The sequence below is a fragment of the Bactrocera neohumeralis genome, chromosome 6 (genome assembly GCF_024586455.1).
Source record: "Bactrocera neohumeralis isolate Rockhampton chromosome 6, APGP_CSIRO_Bneo_wtdbg2-racon-allhic-juicebox.fasta_v2, whole genome shotgun sequence".
In the NCBI taxonomy this organism is placed as follows: domain Eukaryota; kingdom Metazoa; phylum Arthropoda; class Insecta; order Diptera; family Tephritidae; genus Bactrocera; species Bactrocera neohumeralis.
The window spans coordinates 34,476,789-34,500,376 of record NC_065923.1 but is presented as its reverse complement, the minus strand read 5'-3'; the positions used below and the strand labels follow the sequence as shown (position 1 = coordinate 34,500,376).

At 38.6% G+C, this 23,588-nt stretch overlaps 1 protein-coding gene across 3 annotated transcripts in view; it reads right to left on the bottom strand.

The window, feature by feature from the left end:
• Positions 1 to 23,588, bottom strand: part of LOC126761375 (RNA-binding protein Musashi homolog Rbp6) — a 260,056-nt gene that overhangs the window by 188,679 nt on the left and 47,789 nt on the right. For all 3 annotated transcript variants that reach the window (XR_007667359.1, XM_050477477.1, XM_050477478.1), the window contains exon 2: positions 7,492 to 7,583. The gene's annotated coding sequence lies outside the window, so the exon portion shown is untranslated. The remainder of the gene's footprint in view (positions 1 to 7,491; positions 7,584 to 23,588) is intronic.

Here is a 23,588-nt window from a genome sequence, read left to right as displayed (position 1 = left end):
TCCATATATAGATCCAGGGAAAGTATATACAGCCTAACTGCTACCATAACAAGGCATTGGCCTTTTGGAGAACAAGCGTTCAAAATGGTTATGCCCTACCACAACATCGGCCGAGGCTGCGAAATAGTAAGGAATAATGAAATAATTTTTCACTCCTTCTTTGATTATAGTAAATATAATGCATCTTCATTAATACCCTACCGCATATCCGACTAGTACAGATAATCACAATAATTGAATCCATAGGATTATTCTAATGTTCTAACCAATAATTTGAATTGGATAACTTTTAACAAAAAACATACAACAATCAGATTTTTCACTTTTTGTAGCATATATACATATATATGAAATGTATAGCAATTTAAAAAATACGATAATATTAATGAGCAATTTAACCATGTCCGAAATGTCTGTAGAGACACAAACTAGTGTCGGATCTCTGTATATTTTTGACTATCCCATCATGAAGTTTTACTCATACTTTTTTATCCCCAAAAATCTGCTTATTTGCAGCAGCGATATCGGATTACTATAGGATAGACATACAAACTGAACTATCAAAATAAAGAGCTTGTATGGAAAGCTTTTTCGTTTGATGGGATATCTTCACGAAATTGGACATGGCTTGTTTGGAAAACTTTTTTGTTTGACAAGATATCTTCAATTTGTCTGAGCTAATTATACCGGTTATTGCTATATTCTCCGAAGAAAGTATGCAGATCGAAATGCTATAGTATATAGCTACCATACAAACTGTCTGATCAAAATCAAGTTCTTGTAAGTAATATTTTGCATATGTTAAGGGTATATAGCTTCCGGGCAAACAAAGTTTACGATTTCTTTTTATTTTTTCATTTTGATTTATCGTCGACCTCTTGAATATTAATTAAAATTAGAAGCCAGTTTAGTTTGGTTGTAGAAGATACCTCGGCTTTTTATCATACTTTGTTGTATTGGCTTATGCAGCTGTCTCCTCTAATCAAAGATATAGCTTCAGTAGGAAAATAGATATCAAATGCAAATAGCGCACCTCCTGTGCCACACGGCACTTATTGATTAGAACTTCAGCGACGAACACATGGAAAGCTTTGCAGAAAAGTGTGCTCGCGTGTGCCTGTCAAAATGAAACATTTGCTATATTCCTTTTTGGCGCTTTCGAAATGCTTCCTTTCATATGAAAACCATTATGCTTGATTTTTTCGGTTTTGCTTGTGTTTTCACTTTTTGGAATTTTCCGTTTGCAACATTTGGGTGAATTTTTGTGTTTTTTTTCATATCGTATTGTATTGGTATTGATCAAACAAATGTGACCAGAATAGCTTTGGGCCACATGAACGACATGCAATCACAAGCCGCACACAAACAACATTATTTTTATATATAAATAGGTTTTATAGGCATTGAAGTCGGCTATGGCACTCTACAGTGGGTTATACCACATAACAATCGGGTATATATCGATTACATTTACTAGTTTTACTATTTTCTACTAACTAGTATTAATATTTTCTTTCTCACACTATTTGTTTTTGACTTTGACTTTTGAATTTGTTTGGCGGCAGTCTAGAAGAACCCAACTCCAGCTCCAAAGTTAACTGAAGATTTTGCAGCTTCAGATGAATGGTACTTGTACTCTTCCATTCCGACTTGTCGAATCATTTACTTTTATGTCAAATGTTAGAGTCGGATTAATATCGAATTTGTATATTTTTATCTGAATCAATGTTAAGTCGGTAGTTAGAGTGGCTGTCTGTTGACACAACTTTAGGAGGCCCATTGTGAAACTACCACTATATTCCTCTCACTCTATTGTGTTCTCTCTGCATCGCGCTCTACTTATGAGGAAATTCATCAGCACGAAAAGTTTTACCTGTGCAACAAACGAAACATTGTCACGAAACCCTCAACTGATAGCTGTAATTCCTTTCCTATTCAAAGCTTTGCATTGGCACAGAAGATATTTTACTATTATCTAACGATATAATATTGATTTATTGATGATAATCTTACTGCTGACAGATTCGACAATAGTCTTTATATGGTTCTGCCATGTTTGCTAATAAGACAGTCACCTGTTACCACCTCCACAAGGGTTCTTATATCATTATGTTTGAATTTTAACAGTCGGCATGTGCGGCCCATATTCCATTCATGCCTCGGCTTGTTGAGCAAGTTAGGGATTGACTATACGGAGGCTATGCTATACTTATAGCATGTTTGTCGATTAAATACCTTTAAGTAGAGAAAGACGTATATAATTTTTTCTTTTCAAGAAGGATTTCTTTGGCTGATATCTGGATGGATGTGACTGCAGTTATCTGGTAGTTAGAAGGCGATTTTGGTATTTTATTTTGCTGAAAAGACATCAACTGCCACTCTATTATCCTATTGGACCCATTCGTGAATACTTATGCTTATCAATGGAACTCTGTTCACCTTGCTCTTTTCACACTCATCTCTGGAAGTGAAGGCAACATTGTGAAACTAATCCAAATTCAATTCTACTGGCTTTCGAAAATCCATGGTATTGGATGGAAACGCCAAGTAAGTGAGTATCATAGAATGTCTCTTATTACAGACTACTTATAGAGAAGATTCCGTCAGTCTAAGCGCTGACTTCGCTGTCCGATGCTCACAGTTAAAGCAAGTATGTTGGCCTGTAATCTTATCTTTATGATAGCATAAATATGGTTAATACTAAATCACTAAAATTGGGTTGCCTTCCTTGATTTCCCACGCACACTTTATAACAAATACTCGTATGAACTTGTGGCAACCCCAAATGCAACTCTGCAAAAAGCATAGATATGGCAACCCAAAAACTGGATAAGCTGTCAGCATTTTCCTTTTCTTGGCGCATCATCCCGACTGCTAGCACGCTTCATCATTTTCGCTCTCCATTTCATTTTCATTTTCAATCATCAACTATATTTGTATCAGTATTTTATATTTTAATAAATCTAAAATTATTGTGGACATCCCACAAACTTTTCAAGCTTTAAGAAGAGAGTAGTTTTTTATTTTTATTATTTTTTATTTATTAATTTTTTTATTTTTTTTTATGGCTGAATTTTAAATCGTTCGCCAAGGTTATGGTTAACCTGCCTTATGAAAGTTTTATATCAGTTTTCAAGACTTTACATATATTGTTTTCCGCACAGCTCACGTATTCAAAGTCGGTACCTCTCATAACTGCAAAAGTACTTCTTTTTTACACTTTTTCTATACATAATTTACGAGGTAAAGCTGGAAGCTGTTAATATTTTTCATTTTACAATAATAAATTCACTGATTTTCTCACAAAAAATCAGATTTTTTCCTTGAAAGTATTCCAAAAATAATTAATGAAAATTGAAATTTTGAATGACCCTCTCGGAGTTACTTTTGAAAAACTAGTATATAACGATATAATATTAATTTTTTGATTCCAAATTAAATATCACCATAATTCGGTGCAGAAGCACCGCAATTTAACTTCTTTCCTAGACGCTTCAGTGTAATAATTTTTTTTTTTATATTTTTCAAGAAAGTTTAACATCGAATTTTTGAAATATCCTACTATAATGTACCATTAGTTTTAGAAGTAGATTTGAACTATTTCATAAAAGAATAATAATAATGAAAATGGACCTTCTTTCACACGAAATTAACCTCACCCTCTCATTAAGAGTGCATTCTAGTATACCTTCTAGCATAGTAGCTCTTACATTGTACGGAGGCAAAAATTTGAAAAAATCGAAAAGCAAAATGCAAAAACTTTTTTTGTCATAAAACGATAGTTTCGATATTTAAAAATGTCGCTCTGCAAGGATTTTTCAAAATTTAAGTCATTTCCGAAGTTATAGCCTTTTTAGCGTCCTGGCAACTGGTTATGTTTGGCGGTCGACGAAGCTTTAAACGTACTTTTCTCAAAACGATTTCTCTTGAAGCGGTCGCCATGATATCTCAAGTTTTAATCAGCCGATGCACTTGAAATATGGCACGAGTATTCCTTAAATATCTCTCTATCACTTGAAGCAACAAAAAATTAAAAATTTAAGTTTTTAATATTTAAAAAAAAATCGACAAAGTTAAAAATTAGTGAAAAAATCGAACTTAATTTTTGAGTAGCCGCCATTTTACGATTTTTTTTTTTAATTTAAATTTCTAATATTTTAAAAAAATTAAAAAAAAAAGTTAGAAAATTACAAAAAAGTAAAAAAAAGTGAAAGAACTACGTTTATGTTTGAGAAGCCGCTATTTTATGAAATTTCTATTCCTTGAGTTAGCGACATTCATACTAATCAAGAATCCATCATTGTTTTGTTTTTCGGTTCACCACAACGGTGGCTGACACACCGTTTTAGGCTCCCACTACTTCAAGTACGCATTAAACAAAGAAAACATTTTTTTGAAATTAGTTATTATTTATATTAATCTCCAAATATAAATAAACGAATGATAAAAAATGTTTACTCAAAATAAAAAATGTTTTTTTAAATACCGGCCTTTAGCCTAGAATACCGCTCAAGGCAGTTGCGTTCATAAACAAGCATTTTATTGAAGCATGCACTTTTCGTTCACAATACCTACCCACTACCGGCAACAAATTAGTTTAATTTGCGCCCTAACACAGCAATGTGATTTATCTTTTGTTAAAAATGAAGTAGAAAATTCCATTGTGCAAATTGCGCAACGTTGTCAAGCAGTCAATCAAATTTACTGCCGGTAGCATCAAATAGAAAGTCATTGCTTACGCCATATTGGAATCAAATGAAGAACTGTTGTTACAAAAGCTGCATGCCGTCACACACACACATACACACGAAGCATGCATTGCTTCAAACGAGAAATGCATTATTTGAGAATTGGAAATGACGCTCATAAATATATAGTATACCTTTATCTACATTCCGGCTGCCATATGTACAGCGGAGCGGTAAAAATTTACGATATCTGAGTGCCAGGATAAACGCACGCATACACAAATCACATACATTTATGTATATGTATACACGTAAAGTGCGACAAATATGTGAATTTGTGTGAATATTTTACATTTCGATAGAAATTCAATTATTGACGCCGGCTTGCGCTAAAAATACACACACAATGCATTTGTGCAAAAAATTCATAACGGTATTTCAATATACGTCACTTTGTCACTAGGTAACAGCTCGCCATATACATATGTATGTAGTTATATAACTTTTAGTTATTCAATATGAATATACAAATGTAATTATCCGCTTGCAGCTGCTGCCGAACTGTCGACTTCAACGCCGCATTTTTATACAAAAACGGCGGAAGAAATTCTAATTTATCCGCCAATTTTACTTATTTTAGTGCCACTTGCTAACATTAATCATTGCTAATGGATTTTGCATAACGAAGATTCATTTTTTATAACAAAATAAAAAACAATTAAATAAGTAGAAAACTTTGATAAATTACAGACTCAAAATGTGGATAATTGTGGATACAAAAATATAAACCAATAAGTTTGGAAGTAAAGAAATCCCGTCGATACAAACGTATTTAACTGGGTTAGATTTTAGAACCTCCTCAGGTTATCTACTTAGTGATGGCAAGAGCATACTAAAACTATGGAGGGAACACTTCCCCAGACTGCCGAATTTCAGTGAAAGCATGACACAAGGAGATGGTTAGCCCGATTCACCAATTCATGACGATGCAGCAGATGTTCCATTGCCCGAGGATGAAGAAGTTCGAATAGCAATTACTCGTCTTAAGAACGACAAAACAGCGGGGACCGATGAATTTCCGGCCGAGCTATTCGAATATGGCGGCGAGGAACTTACAAGGAACATGCATCAGCTTCCATGCAGAACAAGGTTAAACCAAAGCATGCCCGACGATTGGAATTCAAGTGTGCTCTGCCCAATCCACAAAAAGGTAGACACCACAATCTGCGCCAACTACCGCTGGATAAGCCTCCTCAACAACGCATATAAGGTACTATTAAGCGTACTGTGTGAAGGATTAAAGCCCACCGTCAACAAACTGATTGAACCTTATCAGTGAGGCTTTTGACTTGGAAAATCAACAACTGAGCTATACTAAAAGCTCAGTCAAGATCGGGAAGGACCCCTCCGAGCCGTACGAAATCAAACGAGGTTTGAGGCAAAATGACTCCTTGTCGTCCGACTTCTTCAATCTACTGCTGGAGAAAATAATTCGAGCTGAATCGAGCAGGTATAATCTTCTATAAAAGTGTATAGCTGCTGACGTACGCCGATGGTATTGATATCAATGGCCTCAATAACCGCGCCGTTAGTTCTGCTTTCCCCAGACTGGATAAGGAAGCGGGGCAAATGAGTGTAGTAGGGAAAAATGAAAATATTTCCTGTCATCAACAAAGAGTCGTCGCGACTTGGCTCCCACGAAAAGGTGCTACTTCGGACTGAGTAGGCAATTGAGAAGTAAATCTTTTCTCGAAATACAAAAAACTAATTCTACACGTCACTCATCATCTACGTCCAGCTATATTTTGCAGAGGCATGGATGATGACAACATCTGATGAGTCGGCGTTACGAGTTTTTGAGAAAAAGGTTCTGCGGAAGATTTATGAGCCTTTGTGCATTGGCAACAGCGAATACCGCATCCGATGGAACGTTGAGCTGTACGAGATGTACATATGAATGTTGTCCGAATGGATGAGAACACTCTAGCTCTGAGAGTATTCAACACAATACCAGCCGGGAGAAGCAGAAAAAGAGGAAGACCTCCACTCCGTTGGAAAGACCAGGTGGAGAAGAACCTGGCTACACTAGAAATCTCAAATTGGCGCAAAACCGCGAAAGGTTGATGTTCATGGCCATCCTGCACGTGATTCGTCGTCAATGCGTTCTCGACCCTCCTTTAATAATTTGTACCAATCAAAACACTTACTTGCGACAATCATTTGGACACGGGGTCTCACTTGGACTGCTTAAAACGCCGGTCGGTTGTATTACCTAATCTACATAATAGATAGTAAGATCCTTATAAATCGATAAAACGCTTTGAGCCTATCACAAATTTATTGAGACGCCTAGACTTAGTTTCGGTTATATCTTATGGTTCAGCGAAGGTAAGTCTACCTCTATTCAGGTGGGCTCAAATTAGCTCAGTTATTTTTCTAATTCAATAAATTATATGTTGGGGTCTTAGTTTTGTGCGGGAGCATGGATATTTTTCAATAATTGCACAATATTTTTTTAGACACTCTGATAAGCTTGAGACGACTGACGCCTTGGAAGAGAATATGCAACGCATTATGGCTAACATGTGGCCCCAACTGCTGCAAAAAGAAGTCGAAATCATTTTTAAAACATACTGCTAAACCATTATCGTTGTGTTAGAATTAAGTCCTTCGCCATAGCATTTAATTATAAGCGTTTTATTGCTTTTTGAAAATCACATGTCTAAAAAGACTGTTTAGTATACTTTTCTGATATTTGAATTCTCACTTTTTCTTTTTCGAGTAAAAGTTTTCTTGTACTTACCGGTCCATATTGCTCGAAGTAGCTTTTACATCCTCCAGTGTTGTGGGCGCGGACAGCCCACCCACAAAAATTTTCTTCGTTCGCGTCACCATCTGTTAAACGGAATGAAAAAATAGTAGTGTTTGAGTAATATAATTTCGTATGTAATGTCATTTAAAAGTTCAAGATCTTCAGATCTCATGAAAGTATGAGAATGATACAATAGTCTCGAATCATAAGAAATGTTAATGGCAGTAGAAAGTTGTATATTAAGGATATGCGATCAGTGTTCTTTGGAAAAAAACATACAAAAACTCAAGTCTGAATACTCGAATACTCCTGCAAATTTCTATACAGTATTAGAATGCCGTTCAGCGGATAAATCTCGAAATATCAGCAAAAATCCCCACTGACACTTCTCCGAGGCCGGCGATTGGTAATAGAACCACAATATCACGGCAAAGTAGAAAGCAGCTACAGCACTTTACACCTTTAACAGGATGGTGGAGTTCACACAGAAATTCACACCTCCAGTAATCCATTTGTAAGACCGAATATAACATGAGGAAAATTGGTATAGAGGGCAATAACGGGAACGAAAATCGTGGATTTTCATAAGCCTATCGAACTAAACTTTAATTCGATCCCCAATATTGACTTCTCTCCCAGAGAAGATTGGGAAAGGGTGAGGTGGACAGGGACACACGTAAAAGCATCTATACGGATGGGTCCAAACTAGATAGTCAAGTGATCTAACGTCTACTAGACTACTGCAGTGTGTTACAAGTGTTCTCACAACAAAAAATATATTTATATACATGCTTATATATATTTATATGTATCTTAGAGTTTCGTCAAAGATAGTGAAAGAATGATTTGATTTTTTGTGGATCTTATTTTGCAACTGCAATGGATTCCAGGACATTGTGATATTCCTGGTAAATGTGAAGCTGTCGAACTAGCCAGAGCAAGCACTACCCTACAATTAAGCTCCAGAAACCTAGGAACTCATATGCTCCCTAACTGGTTTAACAAGAAGACAAAAATGGCATGAATGAAATATGGACCGCACATGCCGACGATAAAAATCCAAAATATATGACATAAGAATTGTAAGAGAAATGCTAACAGATCATTGTGTAATTAGCAGAGATCCCAACAGGCTAAGAAAGCCATTTAATGTCTATTGTAGAAGCTAACAGGAGATGGAATAAGATGAGACCATCAAAGATGTTGTATAAAAAAGTAAAGCTCTGTAGAGGAAAATAATCACAACCATCTCGACGATATCTCGGCGATTGCACAGAAAACTTTGGGGTGATTCAGAGTGCAGAAAATAGAGTGAAGGGATATTAGTACCGGTGGTGATACTCCTAAAGGCTTAGATGCATCGTCAGACAACTACTTTACCTATCTACATACCCATATCTAGATATAATACTGTCCGTTTTGACTAGAATGGTACGGGAAAGTTTTCGTCGAAATATATGAATTATACCCACGAAGTCCAAAAATATTTCCGACGAATAACGATTACTGGACCTTTTTTTTACAATACTCTAAAAAAAATTTGGAGGCTTAGTTATTTGGCTCATAGAAGTCTCCAAAAGCTCGAAATTACTATGAATTTGCATTAGGAAACTATTTAAAAACCGCTATGTACAGTACATATAGTACATGTTCCCCCACACTTATATTGTATATGACCTTTAGTTGTCCCAACATAGCAAAGACCTAGTCAGCGTAGACGCACTGTCCTGACCAAAATGAGGTAGTCAGTACGATAGTACGCCTCACCTATATAGGGAGCTCCATTACAGCGCAAGAAAGATTCGGAAAAGGCGTGGTCAATAGTTCGGTTAAGTGCAATCAGGGTAGCCTGCGCTTTCCAGACGGTATCACACGAAGACGTTGGAATCATTGCAGGTATCATGCCACCAGATACAATGGCCATGGAGCTCAAATGAATTTTCGACAAACCAAACGGAACCGGCAGACGACTTACTACTGAAGAGAGGAAGCAGAAAAGACAAAATAGCCTAAATGAGTGGCAGAAATGCTGGTATGAAATGACAAAAAGTAGATGAACACACACGCTGATCAGAGACATGCAAGCGTAAGAAGCACGACGTGAAGAATCAGAGCGGAACTGGCTGTAATTTAATGCAGTTTCTAACTGGACAGGGCTGCTTTGGAGAGTGTTTACAGAAATATGAACATGGCGATGAGTACGAATGTTTCTTTTGTGGATTTTTTCTTTCTGTGCAAGATTGCTTTCTTTGTGGTCGATTTTCATTCCGTTCCCACTTTATGAGGACGAAAGATAGGATATGGAAAACTTCTGGTGGAGCAGCTGACGCCTGAGAACTTAGTACCGCATATGATACTATTTCCACAGATATGAAACCGGATTAGAAAACAGAGCTCGACAGCATTAATAGAGCTTATAGGAAAAGAATGGCAAAATAATAGTTTCAGACGCAGGATGAATGTTGAGTATAAACATTTCCAGATGTAAAACCAACCGTCTGCAGTTTATCCTTAGAAAAAAATGCCTGATGGCGCTCCAGTACGGAAAATAAAGAACTACAGGAGACAGAAAACCTTTAGTTGCACCAAAATGTAACACCCTATGTGCAATATGTGGCGCTGGGATACAAAAAATCTTTTTACTAAAACCGCCGGTCTCGAGCCCGACATCCTTTACAATTTAAAATCTACCCACAATTCCCATTGAAATGGAAGTTTTCGCCTTTACGTACATTTTTGGAGTATTATGTTAGTCCGTTGAGTTGTGTGAAGTGTGAAAAGTCAGAAGCAGTAACAAAATGATCAGAGCAAACTTTCTACAGTTTTAGGGAACAAGCACTCGTACATAGGCACTTTATCACCCGGCACTCAATGTGCGCTCCAAGGCGACACACCAACACACACACACACACCCAATCTATGCTTGCGGCACTATTGAGGGCGTATTTTGCCCGCTGCTGAAGTGCGCCTTGTGCAATGCCAGCAATAAAATTCATGCAATGTCGTAAAATTAAAACACTTCAGTATCTATCTAACGAACGAGCATCGGCAGTCACAGTCGCTGTGTGCCGCCCGCTTGCACGAAGGGTGGATGCATTGAAAGGGCTTATTGTAGCGGCATAGATAGATGCTAGAACAGCAGAATCGGAGGCGAATGCAGCAATAACAATGTCAGCAACACCATTTGCAGTAACTTCTCTGCAAACAGTCGGCTAAAATGCGAAAGGATGCGCGTACTCGTGTATGTAACGTACATACAGCATGGGCCGCCCATTTCCACGTTCCCGAGTAGACAGTGTCAAGTGCAATTGTTGCTACACGCGGTAGGTAGGCCACCAAAAGCGACCCGCGTTTGTGTGTGTGTGTATTTGTGTCGGACACAGCTTGCCGCTGGCGTACGAGGCGTTGCTGTTGTGTTTACTGTACTTTTGGCACACCGACACAGCCCGCCGGTCCCGTGTACAGCTGAAGGTTGCATGGTACAAGCGCTGACAGTCAGGCTATATGTAGGTGCTGCCATACAAACGAAGACCACACACTGTCTGGCTGTTTAGCGAAGATTCCCGTTCGTCCCATTTATGTACGACTTGGCGCGATGGCATAGCTTGCTGGCTCTTATTGAAATTGCAGCGTTGTTAAAAAGCGATTTGGTCCAAGCGGGGACAACGTACTTGCATGCCGTTGCACCAAATAGTATACGTAAGAACACAAACAACATCAATCGGATGGCAAGCTGGCGTGGCATCATTGTGCAAGTGGCAGCGATGCGCTATCATAACTCATTTCCTCCTTGCTGCAGCGCTTTCGTCTCGCTCGCTCTCTCTCTCTCTCTCCCCGGTGTCATACATAAATATACGAGTATGCCCTGCTCCCACGAACAGATTGGTTCGACGCATGTTGCTGCTTGCGCTGTTGTTCTGGCGGAAAATGCGACGTGGCAGCTGGCAAGTAAGTTTCGGGGCGAGGTAACAGTGCATGTAGCAACACATTCCATGTTGGGGGCAGACGCGTCGCGGCAGCACTGTAGCATTTGAAGATGAATGAGTGCATCGTCCGTTATCTTCTTAATTTCCGAGCGCACAGTCAGCCGGCCGCACCGCTGGGCATCCAAGAAGGTATGCTCAATAAGACTGCAACAACAGAAAATAGAAGCTTGAAGCGCACACATTATTCAATTCAATGTAACTTTGCTTCGCCTCTCTCTTTAACTGTACTTGAGTAATTGCACCACCCATTTGGCGTTTGAAATTTCGTCAGAATTTTTGAGCGAAAATTATATTAGTTACAAATTTTAGAAACTCTCCAAAATCATACTTTGAGAATGTCAGCTTTAGCTTTTTATACCCTGATCAGCGTATATTCAGTTTGTCACGAAGTTTGCAACACCCAGCAGGAAGCTTCGGAGACCCTATAAAGTATAAATATGTATATGTAAATGATCAGTATGTTGAGCTGAGTCGATTTAGCCATGTCCGTCTGTCTGCCTGCCCGTCTGTATATATACGAACTAGTCCCTCAGTTTTTAAAGGATTGTTTTGAAATTTTGCAAATGTCATTTTCTCTTCAAGAAGCTTCCAATTTGTCGGAACTGCTGATATCGGATCACTATAACATATAGCTGCCATACCAACTGAACGATCGGAAACAAGTTCTTATATGAAAAACTTCCTCATTCGACGATATATCTGCCCGAAATTTGGTATAAGTTACTGTGCTCAGAAAAAATGTAATATCGGAAGAAGTTGTTCAGATCGGCTCACTATAGCATATAGCTGCCATACAAACCGAACGATCGGAATCAAGTTGGAAAACTTTTGCTTTTGACATGGTATCTTCCCGAAATTTGGCATGGATTACTGCTAAAGGTATTAATATAATCTCAGAAAAAAAAATGCTCAGATCGGATTACTATAGCATATAGCTTCCATACAAACTCAACACATAGTTACTAAAAGAAATGCACCTTTGAAGGGTATATTAGCTTCGGTGCAGCCGAATTTTACTTGTTTACATAGTCATTGAGCCTGAAATTTGCCTATTCTCTGAACAAAATTTGGCCCAAAAGAGGCTATTGAAAAAAGTACCTCTAATTGGATCACCCGTTATAAACTTATTGGTGCTACTAGTAGCTTGAGACTATGACTGAACTGATTATGCGAGTATTCGCACGATAACCACCAAGTTTCTTAGTTTTTACACAACGCTTCGGTTCATCCACGATTATGGACATGATGCCATCTGGCACCTTCTAAACCTAAGTAAATTTAACTATATTCTTTCAAGGTTACATTTCAATAGTCACTTTCGAATAAGTTAACGGTCTAGACATGAATGGAAAGCGTTCCCTACGGAAAAGAATTCAACCTATATCTATACCGACGGGACCAAAATAGACTGTCTCTCTCTCTATCTCTTCGTCTACCAAACGCAGTCAGCATCTTCCAAGCAGAAGTACAAGATATAAAGAATATCTGCGAAGTCGTATTGAATTAGTACGGCAGGATACAGAAAGCGACCATATCAACGGATAGCTTAACAGCACTGCTGGCTTGTTGACACCCCAGATTAATTCCAGCGTAGTCAGCTGCTGCAGGAAGACTTTAAGCTCACTGGCAGCTCTACTCCACTTGTACATAATATGGGTCTTGGTCACAAGAACATTTTTAGGAACGAAAATACAGACAAGTTGGCAAAGCTGGGATACTCTTGAGACGAATCTGAGACGGCGGTAACGCCATGCCCGCTGGGAACGACCAAACGAGAGCTTTATATGTGTTTTGAAAAAAATATCTCAAAACAGATGGAAATCGATAACAAGCTTTAAGATAACAAAGCAGTTAAGGCACAAGTATGGAAGGAATAAAACCGGAGACTTATTAAATAGGACCAGAAATAGTATATACTGATTTACAGATATAATGGGGGGCTGGATACGGTATATTGGTATATTAAGTGTGCCACAAAGTTTGGAATATCCAGCAGGCAACGTCGGAGATCTTATAAAAAATATACATATTTGGTATAAATATCTCATCAGTGTAACGAGCGTTGCGGTTTTTACAATGGATAAAAATGTTTAAAAAAGAATTTGTCTAAAATGTTGTATTTCTAACCAAATTTCGTGTGTGGAATCATTGCGAATGTTAGAAAAAGCTTACGATGATTGAGTTTCCACAAACCTACGAGTGGTACAAAACCTTCAAAGACGACGTAAGGCCTCTTCAACTGATGAGAAATTAAAAAAGTGAAGAAAGGTGTTTAAAAATCATCAGGCAAATGTTAAAGAAATGGCAAAAGAGCTCGACATCCGTCGAGTTCGTTCGAAATTTTTTTTTGGGTATTTTGTATAAAACACGTTCTTTCTCGACTTGTCCCGATAAAGCTGAAGTTTTTTCAAAAAGACTACCGTAAACAGGTCTCTAAGGCCATGCTTGAACGTGCTAATTTCGATTCCACATTCATGAAAAGCATTATAACTGCCGTTGAGACATGAGACAATCATCGGAATAGAACCCGTTTTCAGTCTATCGAAGAGATAAAACAAAATTCGCTGAATGAAATTTCAAAAATGTTTCGAGGACCGAAAAAACCGTTGTCATAGTGGTATATCTGATGGAGATTACTTCGAAGGCCACCAAATAAATTCACTAATGAATAATTAAATATTTGTATTACCGGGTACTTTTTTGTCACAATGTATACAGAAATTAAACCCTCAGTTTTTAATTACCACACAGAGGCTTTGCACACGTTCATGACACCTCAACAAAATTCTAAGTTGACGGACCCGCTGATATCGGACCACTATAGCTCATAGCTACCATACAAGCTGAATTCAAGTTCTTATATGGAAACATCTTTACCATATCTGTGTGGGTATTGCAGCGTCGCTGCAACCGTGTTTTCCTTGTTCTTGAAATTAATATTATCGAAAACTTGTGTGGGTTCTACCATTATGGGTGTATAATATGGGTACCTTCACAAAGAAATCTGAGTAGAATATATATACTAAATTTGGAACTTGTAACTTGAGATTCGAAGCGTCACAATTATGTGTATGTGCCTAAGAACATCAATCTTGAGTTTCAGTTTATATTCCAAGCGATGGTGGGTATATTGAATCTATTAACATATTACTACATACTTTTTCCTCCAGCCAAAGATACACAAATGATGTGCACAAAAGACAAAAAAAAATATAAATAAATATTATAGTAATAAGAAGGTTACCGTAGAACTGTAAAAAGATAAAATTCCAATAAAAAAAAAACGTATATGAAGGACAAAACCGTACGGAAAATCCATTAACCCTTTCAAATGGAAACGAAAGCACGCTCAGCCTCTGTATCTGCCCCACCTTCTTGCTGTCGAGCTTGAATACTTTCACTAATCCCATCCCTCATCAAAATCCAGCGTAGATGAAGAAGAAAAGGACACGTAAAAATCCACACAAGCGCAATTGAAAGGAAGTAATGACTGCCGAAGCAAAGCGAATGCCTGAATTGACGTTGTGGAGCAACAAATGAAGTTCTAATATATATAATATCAGTAAGAGCGTTCAATCGGGTGCATTGGAGTGAGAAGATATACACAGATCCGTATAAAGAATTCAGCAAATAAATCATTCAATAATGCGCCAGCAATGATGACTACTTTCGAAGCGGCAGCCGTTCCATGAATGGTGAAGTCAGCGCTGCTCAAACTCCAGCGCTGGTGTGCCGAAACCAAACTGTTTGCACCGTTATTATGAGTAGTTTATAAAGCATGCCACTACCAACAACAAACAAAACATCTTCGATGAATTGGGTTTGCGCACATTCATATGTAAATATGCTTTATTGAATTCCTTCTATATTTGCTGACGCCTACCCTAACCTCACAAACTGAAAAAGAAGTATGTTACTGGCGTTGAATCCTTTCGCTACATTCCATATTTTCCACGAAGCAGACATTCCTTTATACATACATAAGCGTAGTATTATATTCCATCCATTTTCGCTGGTTATCTCGTTTGTATGCTCGAGGTACTCGTATGCTAATATCATCGAAAGCGCTGCTGTATTTGGTATGAGCCAACGGCAACTGGCCCAAATATTAGATATGCAAGCCAACATACTTACACACTTACGTAATTGATGCTTTTTGATTAGTTACTATAACAAAAATAAATTTAAGGCATCACTCCAGTGTGGGTCGAGCGCTACGGGTCGTTATCATATCCCATTCGCATACCATTCTGGCAGTACTAAATGAATTTGGTTTGCCTTTCTCAAATATGAGCCTGAACTTAGCGTAAGAACAGCGATTTAAATGCTTACAATGCAATAATTATGTACTAGGATTGCCTTCTATATTTCGGGATTAGAGCGCAAAAACAAATTTAATTTTCGAAAATCGCTTTATAGTTTTTCAAAATTGTCTCCATGAAGATCTATGCAGCTTTGAATGCGTTTGAACCAATTTCCGAAACACTTTTATGATTCTGATTGAAGTAACTCCAAAACATGCTTTCTAAACGATTCAACCGCCTACATCAAGTGCCAAAAACCGTTGAGTTGATTGATTTTTCACGTACGGAAATAAAAAAAGTCATTCGGTGCCAAGTCAGAACTATACGGTGGATGACTCATCTAAGTTATGTTTTGAGTGCTCAAAAATGCTGTTATTTCAGTCGATGTGTGAGAGCTCGCTTTGTCGTGGTGAAGAAAGTTGATTTTTCTGATTTTGTCAAAGACAACTGGCAAACAAATGGATGTGTGTTACTCAGAATTTACTGTTCTGCGCTGTTCTAATTGTATGGTTGCCACAAGTCAAGTTTTCCCAACAAGAAACAAGCGACTGTTGGCTTGGAAGTGCTTCGTGCGCAAACATCTTTCATTGGATTCGGCTTATTTTGAAACTCCCATACTGTTAACTGCTGTTTACTTTCGAGCTCAAACGTGTAAATCCACGATTTGTCATCTGTCAGGATTTCATAGAAGTATTTCGAAACACCGCTATCGTATTTCTTTAACATTTCTCTCATCCAATCGATACGAGACTGTTTTTGAGCGATTGACAGATTGTGTAGGATCCAACGATGAAACTACACTTCTACAGTTATATCAACATTGAAAGAATATAGGTCCCATTAAAGCCTGTAGTTGCCTCAATTTAAGGATACGTCACATGACGATCTCGAAATATCACTTTGCGCACAGCATCAGTAGTTTCCGGAACCGAAAGTGATTCTGGCCGACCTTCGCGAAATTTGTCTGGGAGTTGCATACAACATAAGTAGATTGAATTCGCCATAACATCAATAAACGCTGGTTATTGATAAAGTTTCAGGGTTCAAAATGGAATTAAGTTCATCTATACACTTTTGAGAAGTTAATCTACATCAAAAGTCGTTAAAATACTATTTTCGCGATCTAATTCCATTTTTTGGCAGATATGAATATTTTAAGGTGCTGTAAATACCACAAATAACGCTCCTAAGTCAAACCCGCAAAATTTATACGGCTGTGTAATCTGCTGTTGAGCACTACCAAAAGCTCTGTTAGAGTGGGGAAGGACCTCTCCGAGCCGTTCGATACCAAGCGAGGTTTCAGACAAGACGACTTTCTATCGTGCGACTTCTTCAATCTACTGCCGGAGAAAATAATTCGAGCTGAAGAGCTAAATAGAAAATGTACAATCTTCAGTTCTACAAGACTGTATAACTGCTGCCGTATGTCGATGACTTCGATATCGCTGTTAGTTCTGCTTTCTCCAGAATGAATAAGGGAGCGAAGCGTTTGGGTCTGGCAGTGATCGAGGGCAAAACGAAATATCTCCGGACAGCAAACAAAAAGTCGTTATACTCGCGACTTAGCTCCCACGTCACTGTTGACAGCCATAACTTCGAAGTCGTAGATAATTTCGTCTATCTTGGAACCAGCATTAACACCAACAACAACGTCAGCCTCGAAATCCAACGCAGAATAACTCTCGCCAACAGGATTGAATAATTCGGATTGAATATGCAATTGAGAACCCTCGACGAACAAAGACCAAACCCTAAAAGTCACTTATCATGCCTCTGACATATGGTGCAGAGGCATGGACGATGACAAAAACTGATGAGTCGGAATTACGATTTTGCGGGAGAAAGGTTCTGCGAAAGATTTATGATCCTTTGTGCATTGGGGACGACGAATATCGCAGTCGATGGAACGATGAGCTGTACGAGATATACGACGACATTGACATAATCCAGCGAATTAAGGGACAGAGGCTACGCTGGCTAGGTCATGTCGTCCGAATGGATGAAAACACTCCAGCTCAGAAAGTATTCGATACAGTACCCTTCCCTCGACAGGGAGGAAGAGGAAGGGTGGGAACGGACCAGGTGGGGACAGACCTAAATGCACTTGGAACCAATTGGCGTCGGTAAAATCATGCGTTCCCACGGCAGCCGGTTCTACGCACCGGAATTGACTCGGATTTCATCCGACCAAAGGCTGTTCTTTCGGCGACCTAACCCCGTTTGGATCGGTAAGTGTTCATGCGTTGCCAGATTGCAACACTAGGGCAGCCAAATCGCAAAATATAAAATACAACCCACGTACTAGGTACCAGATACTACCCAATACGAGTGGAGTGTGAGAGCATAGTGACCCAGCTGCTTCACAGTCACATTTTATAAATTACAAAGTGGCATCAAATATAAATCAAGTAATGCTGAATCGCAGTGAATTACTGACTTTAGTTTCTTAATTGCATTTAAACCTATTACACCGCATCTCGATCCGGTTACAAAACCCTTTAATACTTCAGCACTGAGCAGCAGCTCCATATTTTACACTAACACCATTTGCTAACTACCAGTCCACTAAGTAATATACACAAGCACACAGCCTTAATGAAAACCCAATTTTAAGATGAGAAATTTAACTAAACTACCAGGCAGCAGGCGCTCACTGCACGTGCCGTTATGCCTGCCCGCAGAGCCGTGTGGGGCTCAGCATGAGCGACCGGTCAGATTGGGTCCACAAATCAAAACCGCTTGTTTGTCAAATATACACACACAGGCCTTCAAACAGCCGCACATATTTATAAAACGGAGCAAGGGATAGTGCGTGTGTGTGTGTGTGCTTAAAATCCCGTCTCTGCCGTAGCGGCGTGTTCGGTCTTATCCTCTTGGACGTGTTTGCATTTGTGGTCAAAGTTTTATTGTTACATGTAAGGAGATTTGTCACACTTAACGTAACTGGGTAACAATTCAAGGATGCTAAAAGCATACAGCCACACACTGACAACGCTTGTGTACACAGTTATTTAGGCCAAAACAAAACAAACACACACGAAAAACATGCAAATGATGTTTTGAAAACTACACTTTAAAACAGCGCTGAGGATTTCAACAAACTTGTTTCTCGAAGCTGCAATCTTTGGGGGACGCTGCATGCTTTGGTCAAATCACAGTTGTTTACTTTCAACCAAATTATTCTACGTGAACTGAGATTAAAAACGAGTACTCTTAGGGTTTCTTTATAGACTTGATTCCAGTCGAATGTACACACAAAATACTGATCAAAAACACCGATGTTAATGAGTGAGCAAAACGGCAGCCGGACTAGAGTGTAAGAATGTGACAACCATACTTAGCAGAGTCCGTGTCTATTCGGTATTCTGCTCTAGTATATCGACGTTGTGATCTGGGGTTGGGATCCATCACGAAGAAACGACTTCCAATGAAAAAGAAAACAGCCGCGGACGAAACACACCACTTTTAATGACGACCACAGCAAACGCAAGAAAGACTATGATTTAAGGGCATGCACCTGGAAAGCTCGGTTCTTAAATAGGGAAGGTGCTGAAGGCCAGCTGGTTGATGTTCGTATAAGAGTAAGGGCTGACAAAACCGACACCCTAGAAATGCGATGGACGGGACAAGGACGGAGACGAGTAGGTCCTTGTGGTATACAGCGGGCTTATAAAGGTTCTGACATTCACTCTGGTAGATGAGGACGGAGACGAGTAGGTCCATGTGGTATACAGCGGGCTTATAAAGGTCCTGACATTCACTCTGGAAGATGAGCTTTAATTTTCAACATGACATCCATTTTCGCTAACGCCCCGACGGAAAAGAACAATGATATGACCAAAGATGACTTTTATGAGCGGCTGGAGCGCGCTTATGACGACTGCCCTCGCCATGATATAAAAACTGTGCGTGGCGATTTTAACGCCAGCGTGGACAAAGAAAGTACAACTGCTGTACTGTGCTGAAAAATTTAGCCTCCTTGGCGAAACCTCTCTTAGATCCCAGCACAATAAAATACAACATGCCACCAGATCAATCATACTGTGATAGATGAACGATATGTCTCCAGTATCCTTGACGGGCGTAAGCTAGGAGAACTTAACATCGACTTGAGCCACTACCTTGTTGTAGCGAAGATAAGCCTCCTTAATATCGCATACAAGGTCTTATCGAGCGTAGTGTGTGAACGACTAAAGTCCACCTTTTAAAAAACTGATGGGACCTTACCAGTGTAGCTTTAGATTTGAACTGGAAAATCGACTGTCGACCAAATTTTCATTTCATCAAATCTTGGAAAAGGCCCATGAAAAAAAGTTCGGCAAACACCATCTTTAAGTCGATTTTAAAGCCGCCTCCGACAGCACGAAAAGGAGCTGCCACTATGCCTGAACTTGGTATACCCGCAAAGCTAATTTGGTAGTGTAAACTGACGTGAGCAACACTAAAAGGCCCGTCGAGATCGAGAAGGACCTCTCCGAACCCTTCGACACTAAACGAGGTTTCAGATAAGGGAACAGCCTATCGCGTGTTTTCTTCATTCTAATAATACGACCATATCCTTTTTGGTGAGTATTAATTTAATAAAAATGTCCCTGTCTTGTAAATATGTAAGTCTGAATTAGTCATTTAAACATTTTCAGGCGCAAACAATAGCTTTAATGATAAGGAGCGCTGGACCGTTGTTAACCTCTTTGCTGGGCCGCTGCCTGCCACTCATTTGTGAGCATATTTCCGTTATGCCTGGTATTGCTTAGGAGAACGCGGAATATTTAAATTTTTAATATTTCAATTTAAATTTTTTAGTATGCACAAACTTAATAGAATATGAAAAACTCCGTCAAGCGAAAACAAAAGTCTAACAACAAAAACGCATAAAGGATAATCTAAAAATGGTGGGAACAAGCACACGCTCGCTCGATATCGCAGCCATAAGCAGCATAGCGAAGAACGTAGAATAACTTTGCCGCCGTGATTGTTAGAGCGCGTGAAGAAATTTGGGATGTTAAGGGTTGCCACCTAGTCATAACGCAATCCCGCCAATTGCGAAGGTTTAAAAATTTCAAACAACAACAATAGATTAAGAATATGAATAACGAATGAATAATGTGGATAAAGAAATGAGAGATTTGAACGCTTTGTCGCCGTCGCCGCGGTAATTTCAGCTAAATTTTTATTGTTATGCTCAACGAAGCATTCCCATTGTAGGCAGACCTCTTTCTACCTTTGCACACACACACACCACTGCACATACACATAGGCAACTGCTAACACATTGGACTACTGTGACAAAGCTCCTCGCAATGCCAACCCAAGGCACTCAAATCGCCTACTAAGAATAAAAATTCTACAACAAAAAGTGAAACAAGAAAAAAACGTTAACTTCGGTTGCATGGAAGGTGGAATATGCTTCACAAGTTTCAAGTTTCCACGAAGTTTGTAACAACCAAAAAGAAAGGTCAGAGACTTATCAGCGTGACGAGCGAATCGATTTAGCCGATTTCGGACCACTATAGCATATAGCTGCCATACAAACTGAACGACAGGAATCAAGTCCTTGTATAGAAACCTTTTTCATGTGACGAGATATCTTTACAAAATTTGTTACAGGCTATTTCCTAAGACAAATATGGGATCTCGGAAGAAATTTTTCAGATCGGATCATTATAATATATAGATTTTTCAGCTCTTTTGACATTTTTCTTCAGTGAGGTCTGCTATTTTATCATGGAAAGATATACGATGCAACAACGAGTCGAAATTATTAAAATTTGCTACCGAAATTTGGAGTGAGTGGCCTCAACTTTCCGGCTCAATCATCGGGATATCAATCAAATTCTTTATTCCTGTGTAAGTACATTCGTACGTACTCCATGAGTCACTATTGCTACCGAAAAAATTACGGTTTATATTCAAGATATTTGGCATGGATTATTTCCAGAAGTAATGGTGCAATCTCTGGATTCGAACGGATCACTGTAGCATATAACTGCCATACAAACTTGTGTATATAAAATCTTTTGTAATTGTGAATAGTATTATAGCTTCGGTTTTGTTTTTGGTCTTCTATGCTATTCTCACATACTCTATAGCCAGACCTAAATAAATGTGTTTATAGATGTTTTTCGTTATTATTTTATAGAGATCATTCCAATTATGGTGATTTGAAAGGCATTGAAGCTAATTTTTTTACTAATCGGTGGATTACTCAACGTTTTTGGTTTCACGTTTCATTCTAAGTCATCATCGAAACTCATGTTGATTTAATAGCTTCTTCTTCAGAGAACTTTCCTCACTTGCGTGAACTTCTAGACATGGCTTCATCCTCCAATTGCTATTCGTTAGTCTTGCTAAAGCTCGAGAACGACTGAGCCGATTTGGTTAATTGTAGTCTTGAAATATTCGTAAAAGTCCAAGGAAGGTTTAGACGGTAGGAATACAAGTGAAAATTGTGAAGCAAATATTAAAACCGTTACGATATTTTTGGAAAAAGCTTCTAATATACTATATATAAAATTTGTTGTTCGTTTTACTCGCTAAAACTTGAGAAAGGTTAGCTTGTTATAGCAGATTTTAGGTTGGAAATGCTTATCGTAGTCCAGGAAGGTTTAAATAGTAAGAAAATACAGAAAATTTTAAAATCTAAAAATATAAAAATGATTCGCTGTCTGTTAGTCTCGCTAGAGAACGACTCCACCGATTGAGCTAATTTTGGAAGTCCAGCGAAGGTTTAAAAAATGAATAAGTGTGGAAATGCTCGGATGCTTTTGTTTTTTCGGTGTGTATCTGCCGTCGCTTAGAGAACATATTGAAAGAATAGTTTCTTAGAATCTTTATATCTCTTTAACTACACCTCGAATATGTGAAGAGCTTCCTCACTTGCTAAGCGCAGTGATGACCAGAGAGAGGCAGATTAAGAAAATAGTGGTATTTGTCTCAATTTTTGTATTTCTACGAGTACGAATGATACAGGCTTTCAAATACTGTCGAGAGATCGTTGAAAACATGCTTCGTTCCGGACGACCTACGAGCACTTAAACTGAGAAAAATATTAAAAAGGTGAAGGATATGGTTTTTGAAAATAAACAGGCAAGTGTTAGAGAGATGGCAAGACAGCTCCACATCTCTCGTGAGTCCGTTCGAATGGTTTTGATATGAAACCGATGAAGCTGAGTTTCTTTTTTAAAATAGTACCGTAAACAGGTCTCTTTGGACATGAAGAGCATTATGACTGCCGATGAGACATGAATTTATGAGTTTGACATGTATTCAAGTCAACAATCATCGGAATAAATAAAGGGAAAAACGAGCCGAAAGCTAAAAAAAACCACGTCAAAGAAGCTCAAAAATCTAGGTTTATTTCACTGTTTTTTTCGATATTCTTGGTTTGATGCATCATGAATTTGTTCCGGAGGCACGGACGGTCAAAAAGGAGTTCAAATTAACTGTATTGAGGCGTTTGCGTGAGAACAACCGTCGAAAACGGCCGGACTTATGGAAGAACAATTCACGAATTTTACACCACGATAGTGCACCATCGCATCGAGCCATGATTGTGACCGAATTTAAAGCCAAAAACGCAATGAATACTCTCGATCAACCACCGTATCTACAAGATTTGACTGTGATTTATGATTTTTCTTGTTTCCCAAAAATAAATCGCCGCTACGTGGAACCCATTTTCAGTCGTCCGAAGAGATAAAAAAAAATTCGCTGAAAGAGCTGAAGGCCATCCTAAAAAGTGCTTTTGAAAAGTGTTTCGAGGAGTGGAAAAATCGTTGTTTTTAGTGGTGTGGATTAC